Source organism: Nicotiana tabacum, chromosome 9 (genome assembly GCF_000715075.1).
Source record: "Nicotiana tabacum cultivar K326 chromosome 9, ASM71507v2, whole genome shotgun sequence".
Lineage (NCBI taxonomy): Eukaryota > Viridiplantae > Streptophyta > Magnoliopsida > Solanales > Solanaceae > Nicotiana > Nicotiana tabacum.
In genome coordinates, this window is record NC_134088.1 from 54384565 (window position 1) to 54396239 (window position 11675).

The 11675-nt window shown below is 41.2% G+C and overlaps 1 long non-coding RNA gene across 3 annotated transcripts in view; it reads left to right on the forward strand.

Annotated features, from left to right (window-relative positions):
* LOC142164219 (uncharacterized) overlaps positions 1-10574 on the forward strand; it is a 28548-nt gene extending 17974 nt beyond the window's left edge. Inside the window, exons 3-5 of one of the 3 annotated variants that reach the window (XR_012694870.1) lie at positions 780-854; positions 935-1052; positions 10241-10574. This is a non-coding gene — a long non-coding RNA (uncharacterized LOC142164219). Of the gene's footprint in view, positions 1-779; positions 855-934; positions 1053-1130; positions 1861-10240 lie in introns of those variants that run through there. The other 2 variants (XR_012694872.1, XR_012694871.1) reach the window with 2 other exon arrangements.
* The last annotated feature ends 1101 nt before the right edge of the window (positions 10575-11675 follow it).

The following is an 11675-nucleotide window of genomic DNA, read 5'->3' on the forward strand; positions in this document are numbered from 1 at the left end:
TCCAGACGTACCAACAACAGTCCACCACCACCGTCAGGAATGAGGAGAATAGAAAATACAAGATTGTTCCATGGACGTACTAGTAGAAAGGAAAAGGAAAAATGACAGCTTCTGTAGTTCCTCATGGGATGACCAGGTCAGGATGGTGCTATGCTCCAGAAAAGATAAACTGAGGAAATCCATGTAGAGAATAAAATTAGAGGAGGAATATAACGGATGCCGAGGCGGCATAATTTTGGAGGAAGATACGAGTTAAAGAATATTTCTTGGAGGAATTGTTGAAGAAAACCCATGCACACATATCGATTATGGATCTACTGATGAGTTTCGATAGTCATAAAGATGCCTTGATGAAGGTGTTAAGTGGAGTAAGTGTGGCGAGCAACACCACTAGCGAGGCATTAGCGGAAACAATTGAATTGATGGTCGAAGAAAATATGATATCCTTTCAAAGAGACAAACTTCCTGTAGAATGTGTGGATTATAACAGAGCCCTACACATCACAGTCAAGTGCGGGGATAAAGTGGTGTCTCGAGAGCTTGTTTACGGAGGATTCAGAGTGGATATGTCACGCCCCAAACTTGGGGAGGCGTGACCGGCACCGAGTGCCGTACTGGCCCGAGCGAACCACTTTGTAACTCTTTTTTTTTCTCATAACTATCATGGGCCAACATGGTCATAACTCATAATGTACAATTGTAAGTGGAAAACACTATATCACAGAACCATTTTTCTTGACATCAAAGCCTCTAAGATTATTTGACATCAAATGGGACAGGGTACCGGCCTACCGATAAGTCTTTAGCAAAACTCTGATACGATGACTCACAGACTCGGCTGCACTCCGAATGAGGTAGAGTCTTGCCAATCCTTTGCTGAATGCCAATCTCGTCTACTATAAGGTTTCATCAAACTGATTATCTATACTTGCAGGCATGAATGCAGCGTCCCTAACAAAATGACATCAGTACGAATAATGCACCGAGTATGTAAGGCATGTAAATCAGTATATAAAGGACATGGGAGAAACATGGAATAAAGGACTTATCCTGTAAGTCTGGATAGCTCTGTAAATTATGAAATATTTATAATGTCATGCATATGTATATAAATATCATGTAATGCATAGGTCTATACGTACATAACATCATCAAGCCTCTGAGGGCATCCCATCATATCATCTCGGCCACTGTGGGCAAATTATCAACGTATAGCAGCTGATCAGGTGGTGGTGCGTATATAACGCCGTAACCCTTTCCCATATCCCATATACATATAATATACGCGTATATACATGTATACAATGCCATCTGGTCATGGGTCAATGTAAATGAATGCAATGCATGAGAAGTACATCAATAAAATCTTTCAGAGTGTCATAAGACCATTATGCCTTTGATTAATATCATGAAGTAAACTTTATCAACTTACGTATTTTTTGAGACCCATGAACAGACGATAGAATAATATGACACATGGAGAACCAGGAATATAAGTATCTCTAGCATTTCTATGAATAGAGTCAATTATGGAAATTTTGCACTTGCTCGTTTCGTTTGTATCGTATGGATCATGCCAAAAAGAAAGAAGGGATAGCCTTAACATACCTGGATTAGGGAAATATCCGTAGTTGTGACAAAATATTTTCATGTTTCATCCTCAGACATCAGAGAACTAAAACTAAGTGTTTGCTTGGCGGCTTTGCTTCTACACACAGATCTCTTAAGTTTGACATAATACCGGGAAAAGTTAACCTCTGACGCTAAACAAATACATGTGTAGAAAGCCGAAGACAACTATCCCTGGTTTTCAAAGGACACATTTTTCCTTAAGAATATGGAAGAATAAGAAGTAATGTTCACCAGTAATACAATACTAATGTTTAATATCTAAGTTTCAACTCGAGTTCCGATGATAAAAAGGAAACAAAGCAGTGGATCAAGTTTGAGTATGTACATGTACAAACAAGGCGGAAAGATAGTTTAGAGATATATCCAAAAGAGCAAAAGTTTCATGTAAAAAGAGTTGGAAAATAATGTACGCATTTCTTTCCCAAATAATAGAATCAATGGTGTCTTGTGATTATCATGTTAGGTTGCCACATAATCCAAAGTGACTAAGAGTCACTTGTTTGGAAAGTGGCTTGCTTCCACATAATCCCCTTGTTGGGGAATTTAAACTTTATCCAATAATCAATTAGGTAGTATCTCGCTACCCGGTAATTAACTAATTACCTGCGTAATTAAGAATTGTCTCAAATTACTTAAAATACTACTCACTTTTAACACACTTTATATAACTTGCTATCATGGTCATGTGGTACCATATAAAATAAATACATCCACTATTATTTCATTAAAACATCCATGTAAAAATATATATATTTTCTCAACTTCTAATTTTCCTAATCTCATATAAAGAGTAAAAATTTTCGTATGCTTAATTCTTAACATGGTAAAAAGATAACCTTCTTTTCTTGTGAGAAAATAATTTTTATCTTTACAATAATAAAAATCTCATAAACTTTCTCATATTATGTGAATAATTTAAAACATATTCGAAAGTAGTAATATTAATAACTATATAAAATCATATTTTTCAAACCATTTTTTCTTTACAAAAAAAAAGTTCCACTAAAAATACCATATCAAATATATATATAACGATATCAAGGTTGGTAAACTTACGGGTTATAACAGAATATGTACCCACTCTCTACTCTACGATAGTTGAGTATCCATTTGAGAGAGGTGAAGGAAAGCCATGTAAGAGTGAGAGATTTCGATGGGTCTCAAAAAGACGTCATTGGATAGATCTACTCAGCCCTGCAAATTGGACCAGTTGAGTTTCCAATACTGTTTCAAGTAATGGACATTTTGTCTTCATATAACCTGTTGCTAGGAAGGCCCTGGATACACATGGCAGGGGCAGTTCCGTCCATTCTCCATCAGTGTATGAAGTTCGAGTGGGATTGCCAAGAGGTTGTAATTGACGGTGAATGGAGCCAGACAGCTTACCTACAACATGCAGTTCCCTTTATGGAATGATTGAATGGGATAACCTTTTATGCGGTCGAGATCATGCAGACCATGAAGATAGAGAAGAATGAGCAGAATCTGGGTATGCAATCACCATACAGATCAAATAAGGCAATTAGGGAGATGATAAAGTACGGGTACCGACCAGGGACCGGGCTAGGAGACCGGTCAAATGGGATAATAGAGCCGATTGAGCTGAAAGGGAAGAAAGGCACTGCTGGCTTAGGGTACCAACCTCTAACTGGAAAGACTTACACCGGTAACTTTAGGAAGAAGGGTTTTGTGCCAGAGCGTGTTTCCGAAGCACCGTGTGGCACCTGAAGCACTGACTAAATCGGCCTGTGAGGATGACCTCTACCAAATGAACCTTTACCTCCAGATGAGGCACCACTGAAACCACCAAAATGACGAGGCCTCTTCTCAGATACCGCCTCTCTACCCTGACCACGAATCCTCTCAATCTACCTAGCAATCTCTATAACCCGCTAAAAAGAAATATCATCCCCGGTCTCCTTGGCCATCTGTAGCATGATACCAAAAGTAAGGCCATCTATGAATCTCCTCACCCTCCCCTTCATACTAGGGATCAAGATAAGTGCAAGGCAAGATAGGTCCACAAATCTGGTCTCGTACTAGTTAACAGTCATGCTACCCTGATGTAGATGCTCGAACTGGCTATGGTACCCCTCTCTCAAAGCAAAAGGAATGAACTTCTCCAAGAATAGTTGTGAGAACTAATCCCAAGTGATTGGAAGTGAACCTGTTGGTCTGCCTCGAACATAATCCTGCCACCATCTCTTGGCGGAACAGGTCATCTGAAACACTATGAAGTCGACTCCATTGGACTCCACAATAACCATGTTGCGCAACTCCTCATGGAAACGGTCCAAATAATCTTGTGGGTCCTTAGAAGGTGTACCACCAAAATGAATTGGAAAGAGCTTGGTGAACTTATAAAACCTCTTCAATCTCTTAGAAGACATCGCAGGCCTCTCCCCGTACTGAGTAGCAGTAGCGGGCTGAACTACTCCAACTGCCGGAACCGCCAGAGTCTGATATATGGAGCCATCTGCTCCAGAGTGTGAGTAGCGGGAGTCTGGGCTCCTCTCACAATTGAGAGACAGTCAGTGCCATAGGAAATACTCCATCCTGGGCCACACTCTCCATAAGGCCCACTAAGCAGACTAGGGCGTCTGAAGTACGAGAGTGGCTATGAATCCCTCTGGGACCTGAGCGGGTCCAACTGGTGCGGTCTGGACAGGTATCTTCTCTTCCTGCGCTCCGACCCCTAACCCTGGTAGTGGGTGCAACCTGGGGCATCGGCTCCTGCCCAGCTGTGTATGTTGTGCACGTCCTAACGATCTGCGAGGCAAAACGAATATAATGATTCAAACTTCAATGATAAAATAAAATTGCACAATAGAGAAAGAAAGAAGTGAAATTTTCCTAAAGACCTATAGCCTCTAGAAGATAAGTATAGACATCTCCGCACCAATCCTCTAGACTCTACTAAGCTTTCTCATGACTCACGAGACCTAGGCAACCTAGTACTCTGATACCAACTCATCACGAATCAAAATTACAACCATGGGGTCGTGATGGTGCCTAACATCCACTTGCTAGGCAAGCCAACGTTAGATTATTACTTAACCAATTTTAAAAAAATATAACAAAGTAATGATAATTAACAACTGACAAACTCGGAAATGAATGAAGTATTTATATAAATAACATGGTATTAAATCTACTCCCAGAATTCAATCCACATAGGAGCTATAATGCTCGTACTCACTAAGCACATGTGCGTCAACATCAAGATTGATAGAGTACACTAATGTAACTGTCGGGAGATGGGTAGGTATAATGTAATATGGAAAAAGGCAAGCACAGCTAAAGTGCAATAAGCAAATCAACACGATGAGAGGCATCTCGCCTATATATCGCCACAAGGCCTAAACGGGATTATAACATGCGTGCGAATAATCAAGTAGCCTTACAACATGTCATAGCATAAGGGCGAAACATATAACATAGACCATGGCATCAATAACATCCATTATGCCCGATGATTTACCCACGGTAGCAATTGCATAAGAATAAGCAAACCCGATCTGATATAAAACACACATTCTCATTAGGCCAACAAATAGCCCCCAAACCATTTCTGATCATTCCCAAACAGGTATACAACCTTCCAAAGATCCATAGCAACCTACCCATAACACATACCCTCTGCTATCCAGTTCTTAGAATATCTTCACAATCCATAACCAAGGAATAGTCTGCCTACGAGAAAATCCAGTCTTTAAACCTCATGAATACCGGAATCTTCATATCTGATCCCAACTCCACTAATCGAATGGCTGATATATCACTCATACTCCATCATCTTAAGGAAAATACTATCATAGATCTTCTGCGCCATGTTGCAAAACCTGAACCTCAGCAGCCCAAAACTAGGAGATCACCGTAAAACTAGTTAAGCATCTGCAAGTCAAAATGCAATGCGTCTCTCAAAATGCACACCCTCCTCAAGCGATACCAAATAGTGCCAGCATTCTTTTAAACATCTGAACTTGTACGTGCCCTCTAGAACTCATACATTCCCTTCAAAACAAAACTGCAACCTTGTGCTCGCTACTTGCAAACCCACATGGCGCACCGCAACTATCATGCTAACTCATGAAAATACGAAAACCTCATAATCAACTCTGAACCACAAGCAGAATGAACACCTCATCTACTAAGGACCTTGAATTTACTCGATCCATGAGGACATCTCCACACGCAACACACCTTCTATAACCATAGAAGACATCAACCCAGAAACCAATCCACACGCAACACACCTTCAAAATCGATTAACACACAATCAAGTCATCAACGTTGATCTCCCTCCAACTCAACCAAGTCCCGCAGATTGTAAACCCAAAAGTAACTCAATCCAAAATGCCCGCTCTAAAGGGACATTATGAAAATTCAAAGTTGTTTCTTGCATCTCTCTAATACTACTATGTGGAGTCAATAATGATGTAGAAGTACCACAAATCCAGACACCATCCACTACTAATCTCAAGCCCTAGCCATACACATGTTCGAAAATCCTCAAATGCTACATATGAATCTGGGACTCATTAGAAACTCTTCTACAGTCATTAACCTAGCTCTAATTCTCTATTACATAACCAATACGCACCGAATAACTAGCACTTCACCAGCACATGAATATCCCAAGAAGTAACCAAGGTATTCCTTTTCCTTGCACACTTAGTACATAAACTAATATAATACATTACTCTGCAATACGCGTTGATAGTAGACTCCCCCACTAGGCTCAAAGCCATAGAACACATCACATGTAACCCATAGTGCCCTTCCTTCATATCTTCCCCTAAACCACGTTTTCAATCAGCTGAATACTTCATAAACTTATGTAACTTTAATCACAAAACACTCCAAGGACTCTGCCAATTTCATACCCATCCTCGTGACAGTCAGCCAAGTTCCTCAAATTCTCCAAAATGATAAGATAAGCACCCTAGATAGGGCTACATCAGGGATCGGCTCTTAGCCCGTTTTTGTTTGCCTTAGCGTTAGATGTGCTGACGCTTTACATACAAGGGGAGGTGCCATGGTGTATGCTATTTGCCTATGACATAGTCTTGATTTACAATACATGAGGCAGAGTTAGTGCTAAGTTGGAAGTTTGGAGACAAACGCTGGAGTCTAAAGGTTTCAAGTTGAGTAGGTCAAAAACTGAGTACTTTGAGTGCAGTTTCAGTGATAGGGGATGCATGAAGAAGAGGTAGAAGTGAGGATTGGTACTCAGGTCATCCCTAAAAGAGATAGTTTCAAGTATCTTGGGATTTTTATTCAAAGCAACAAGGAGATTGACGAGGATGTTACTCATCGTATTGGAGATACGAATGTGCCACATAGAATTAAGGGAAAGTTCTATAAAGTGGTGGTTAGACCGACTATGTTGTATAGAGCTGAGTGTTGGCCCGTCAAGAAGTCCCATGTCCAAAAGATGAAAGTAGTTGAAATGAGGATATTGAGATAGATGTATGGGCATACTAGGAAAGAAATGATTAGGAATGTCGTTATTAGTGACAAGGTAGGAGTGATATATGTGGAGGACAAGTTGCGGGAATTGATACTTAGATGGTTCGGGCATGTGAAGAGGAGAGACACGGATGCTCCGGTGAGGAGGTGTGAGAGGTTGTCCATGGCGAGTTTGAGAAAGGGAAGGGGTAGGCCTAAGAAGTATTAGGGTGAGGTAATTATGCAGGACATGTCATTGCTTCAGCTTACCGAGGATATGACCCATGATAGGAAAGTGTGGAGGTCGAAGACTAGGGTTGTCGATTCACACGTAGTAGTGTGTTCTTCCTAGGTCGACCAGTAGTACTAGGACTATTTTGTGATTTCCAATTTATGGTTCTTTATTATGCATGCTATGGCATTCATGTCTGTAACCACGTTACATTGTTGCTAATATTCTTTGCTACTTGGTTGCTTTATCTTCATTGTTCGTTGAGCCAAGGGTCTATCGGAAAGAGCTTCTCTATCTCTATGAGGTATGGGTAAGGTCTACGTACACACTTCCCTCCCCAGACCCCATTTATGGGATCAAACTTGGTTTGTTGTTATTGTTGATAAGATAAGCACCCCACTGAATAGAAGCCTCATACGAAACACACGCCTCAAATCTTCACGCAGGAGATAACCTACCGGCTAGACACAAATCAATATCTTCTCATGACCCCACCATGGTCACAACAACTAGGCAACTGATTACTAATCCTCCCTGGTCTACTCTCGTAGAGAAGATACAAGAATTCGCTTCATCCAAAAAATGAACTACTGGGTGTAACGACCCGGCCAACCGTTTTGCGTATTTTAGCCCATGTACCCTATTTATTTCCTCCTATATGTTGTATTATGGTTATGTGCTTTGTCGGGGGTGTTTGGTTTTTGTTTTGGGTGAGTTTGGGAATTAAATGGGACTTAAGTTGGATGTAGTTTGACTTTTGTGTAGACGACTCCGGAATGGAGTTTTGACAGTTCCAATAGCTGCGTATGGTGATTTTGGACTTAGGAGCATATCCGGATGTGGATTTGGTGGTCCGTAGGTCGTTTTGGCTTGAATTGGCAAAAGTTAGAAAGTTGAAGGTTTGGAAGGTTGCAAAGTTTGACCGGGTGTGATTCAGATTGACTCCGGAACCAATTTGGAGTTTATGCACTACTGAAGCACTGCTATGTCTGGTGCCACCTGCACACTTTGGGCCGCAGGTGTTGCACCATAGAAGCGGCCTTCGAGCCTCAGAAGCAAAGTTGGCCTTGCCCAGCTGGGACCGCAGATGCGGAGGGGTCATCGCAGAAGCAGAATTTAGGAAGGCCTTGGGCAGGACTACAGGTGCGGTCAATTTCACCAGAGAAGCGGGCTCGTAGGTTCGAGCAAGTGGTCCGCATAAGCAGATTCTCAAGACTTAAGCTGGAACCGCACCTGCGATGGTTTTTCCGCGGGTGCGGCGTCGCAGATGCGATCCTTAGCCCGCAGATGCGAAATTGCTGGGGCACAAAAGGCGTCTTTGAGGGTTTGAATTTCATTTTCATTTTTTGGACCTAGAAAGCTCGGTTTGTGGAGATGTTTTGAGGGTTCTTCAAGGAAATCATTGGGATAAGTGATTCTAACTCGGTTTTGACTATATTACATGAATCCATTATTATTTTCATCATTTAAATAGTGATTTGAGTTGAAAATTTGGGGAAAATTCTGAAAACTTCCTAGGCTAAATTTTGGGGATTTGGAAGGCGATTTGAGGTAGTATTTGAGTAAATCTTGTGTGGTTGGACTCGGTATCGAATGGTTGTTCAAATTTCTTATTTTTTGTCAGGTTCTGAGATGCGGGGCCGGGTTGACCTTTTGAGTTGAATTTTTATTTCACTTTAAAGATCGTAAATTTATTGTTCTGAATAGTTTCCTATAGTGTATATTTATGGTATGAAGTTGTTTTGGCTAGATTCGAGCCATTAGGATTTGGAGAATCGAGGGAAAGGCTTACTAGTGAATTGAGTTAGCATGTTTTGAGGTAAGTGACTTGTCTAACTTTGCGTCGGGTAGTTACCCCTTAGGATTGGTGTTGGTTTGTGTTAATTGTGATATGTGAAAGCCGTGTACGCAAGGTAAAGAGTGTGTACACGGGCTAAATGTGGAAATTGACCGGTTTTAGCTATGTAGATTCCTATCACACCTTAATTGAGTTGCCTTAACATGTTATATTCATTGTTATTAGTCTATCTTCACATGCCCTACTTGTCTTATCTCTTACTTGTTAATTGTCTTTACATTTTTAGTTGAAGTATTGTTTCCTCTATTCCTTATTCATTATTTAACCGTTAAGTTCTTCACTTGAAGTTGTTATTCTTGGAATATCTTGTTGTTGAAATTGGTATAGAGTTATAATGGCCGTGATTTACATTGAGGCAAAGTTGTAAAGTTGTGAAATACTATTCTTGTTGAGTTATTCACCTTCAGTTATTATTGTTGAGACTCTTGTGCATATTGTGATTTGAGCCATGGGCTATTTGTTGTGAAAACACTATTGTTGTTGGTTTCTTTGCAAGTTGTAATATTGGGTATATGATGTGCAATTTGTGATATGTTATGATATTGATACGCATGCGGTGAGATAAGGTGGGCTTGATACGTGTGTTGCTAGTAGAGGAACTACTTGAAGCCATGCAGTGTGATAAGGTGTACTAAAATGCGGGACGCTATTTTAGGAAAAATAATTTTCAAAACTAAATGCATGGCTCCCACGGGGATATAAGAAAAGATTGTGAATTATTTTGTGATTTGAAACTATGAGGAGGTACCTCAGTAGTGACTCTTGTTGATACTTTTCTATTACCTAACTTGTGTTTTGGTTGCTTTATTTCCTTGGCATAATATTCCTTGTTTTCTTCTGTGATGCATTATTTGTCTTAGTTCAGTGTAGCCAATCTTGGTATATTGCTTAATTGTTTCATTTCCATTGTTATTATTATTACTCTCTTAAATACTCATTTAGTTTCTTATTTATTCTAGTAGGGCCTTGACCTGACCTCATCACTACTCTATCGAGGTTAGGCTTGGCACTTACTAGGTACCGTGCTGGTGTACTCATACTACGCTTCTGAACATCTTTTTGTGCAGATCCAGGTACCTCCTACCAGTCCAGGCACTAGTGAGATGAGCTCAGCTTCAGAGACTTCAAGGTATACCTATCGATGTCCGCGGGCCTCGGAGGCCCCCTCTATCTAGTCTACTTCAATATTCTTTTCCTTCATAGACATTGTTGTATAGGGATGACCAGTACTTATTCGTAGAGCTTGTGACTTGTTATCACCAGATTTTGGAAAGTTTGTTTATGTTGAGTTGCAGAGTTTTCTTTATTATAATTATTGAGTATTTGAGAGATTATTCGTTATTTCAATTATATTTTGCATGTATATTAGGCTTACCCAGTTTTAGAGACTAGGTGCCATCACGACATCCTACGTAGGGAAATTAGGGTCGTGACAAGTTGGTATTAGAGCTCTAGGTTCATAGGTGTTATGAGTCACAAGCATGTTTAGTAGAGTCTCGCGGATCGGTACGGAGATGTCTGTACTTATTTTCGGGAGGCTATGGAACTGTTAGGAAAAGCTTCACTTCATTGATTCCTTTTCATGCGAATTTGTTAACTTCGAAATTCTAAATCTCTATCTTTCTTTTCTCTCACAAATGGTGAGGACACACACAACTGGATCTGATGATCAGACACCCGCGCCCCTGCTATAGCCGCGAGAGGCCATGGATGGTCACGTGGTGTAGCCAGAGCACCTGCTCGAGCTGCTACAAAGGAGCCAGTAGTATCTCCAGTTGGCGGGGCAGATACCTGATGCGTCTGTTGCTACCCCCGCACTTCAGGAGACTCTCACCCAATTTTTGAGCATGTTTTGGCACTCTAGCGCAAGCGAGGTTGATTCCACTTGCTCGTGCCATATCTCAGGCCGAGGGTGGAGCACACATTCCCGCCACTGGTATGCCAGAGTAGCAGGTTCAGGTTGACCAGGTCCTAGAGGTCATACCAATATAGACGGTTGTCCAAGTTCAACGCGAGGTTAGGGTTGCAGCATCTGAGGAGGAGCAGATCAGGTTCGACAGGTACAAGAAGTACCACCCTCCTACTTTCAACGGCTTAGCTTTAGAGGATGCACAGGGTTTTCTTGAGGAGTGCCTCTGTAGTATGGGTATTGTGGAGTCGAGTGGGGTTGCTTTCACTACGTTACTACTTAAGGGAGCGGCTTATCAGTGATGGCGAGCATATGAGTTGGGTACCCCGGCCGAGGCAGCTTCACTCACATGGGCTTAGTTTTCAAAGATATTCATGAGAGAGTTTGTTCCCTAGCCTTCAGGATGTATGGCGTGCGGATTTGAGCAGTTGCGATAGGGTGCTATGACCGTGCCAAAGTATGCTGTCAGGTTCAGCGAGTTGTCCTAACATGCTCCAATCTTAGTTTCCATCGTTAGAGACCGAGTCTATCAATTTATCGAGGGGCTCAACCATGGTAATAGATTCAGCATGGCTCGAGAGTTGGAGACTGAT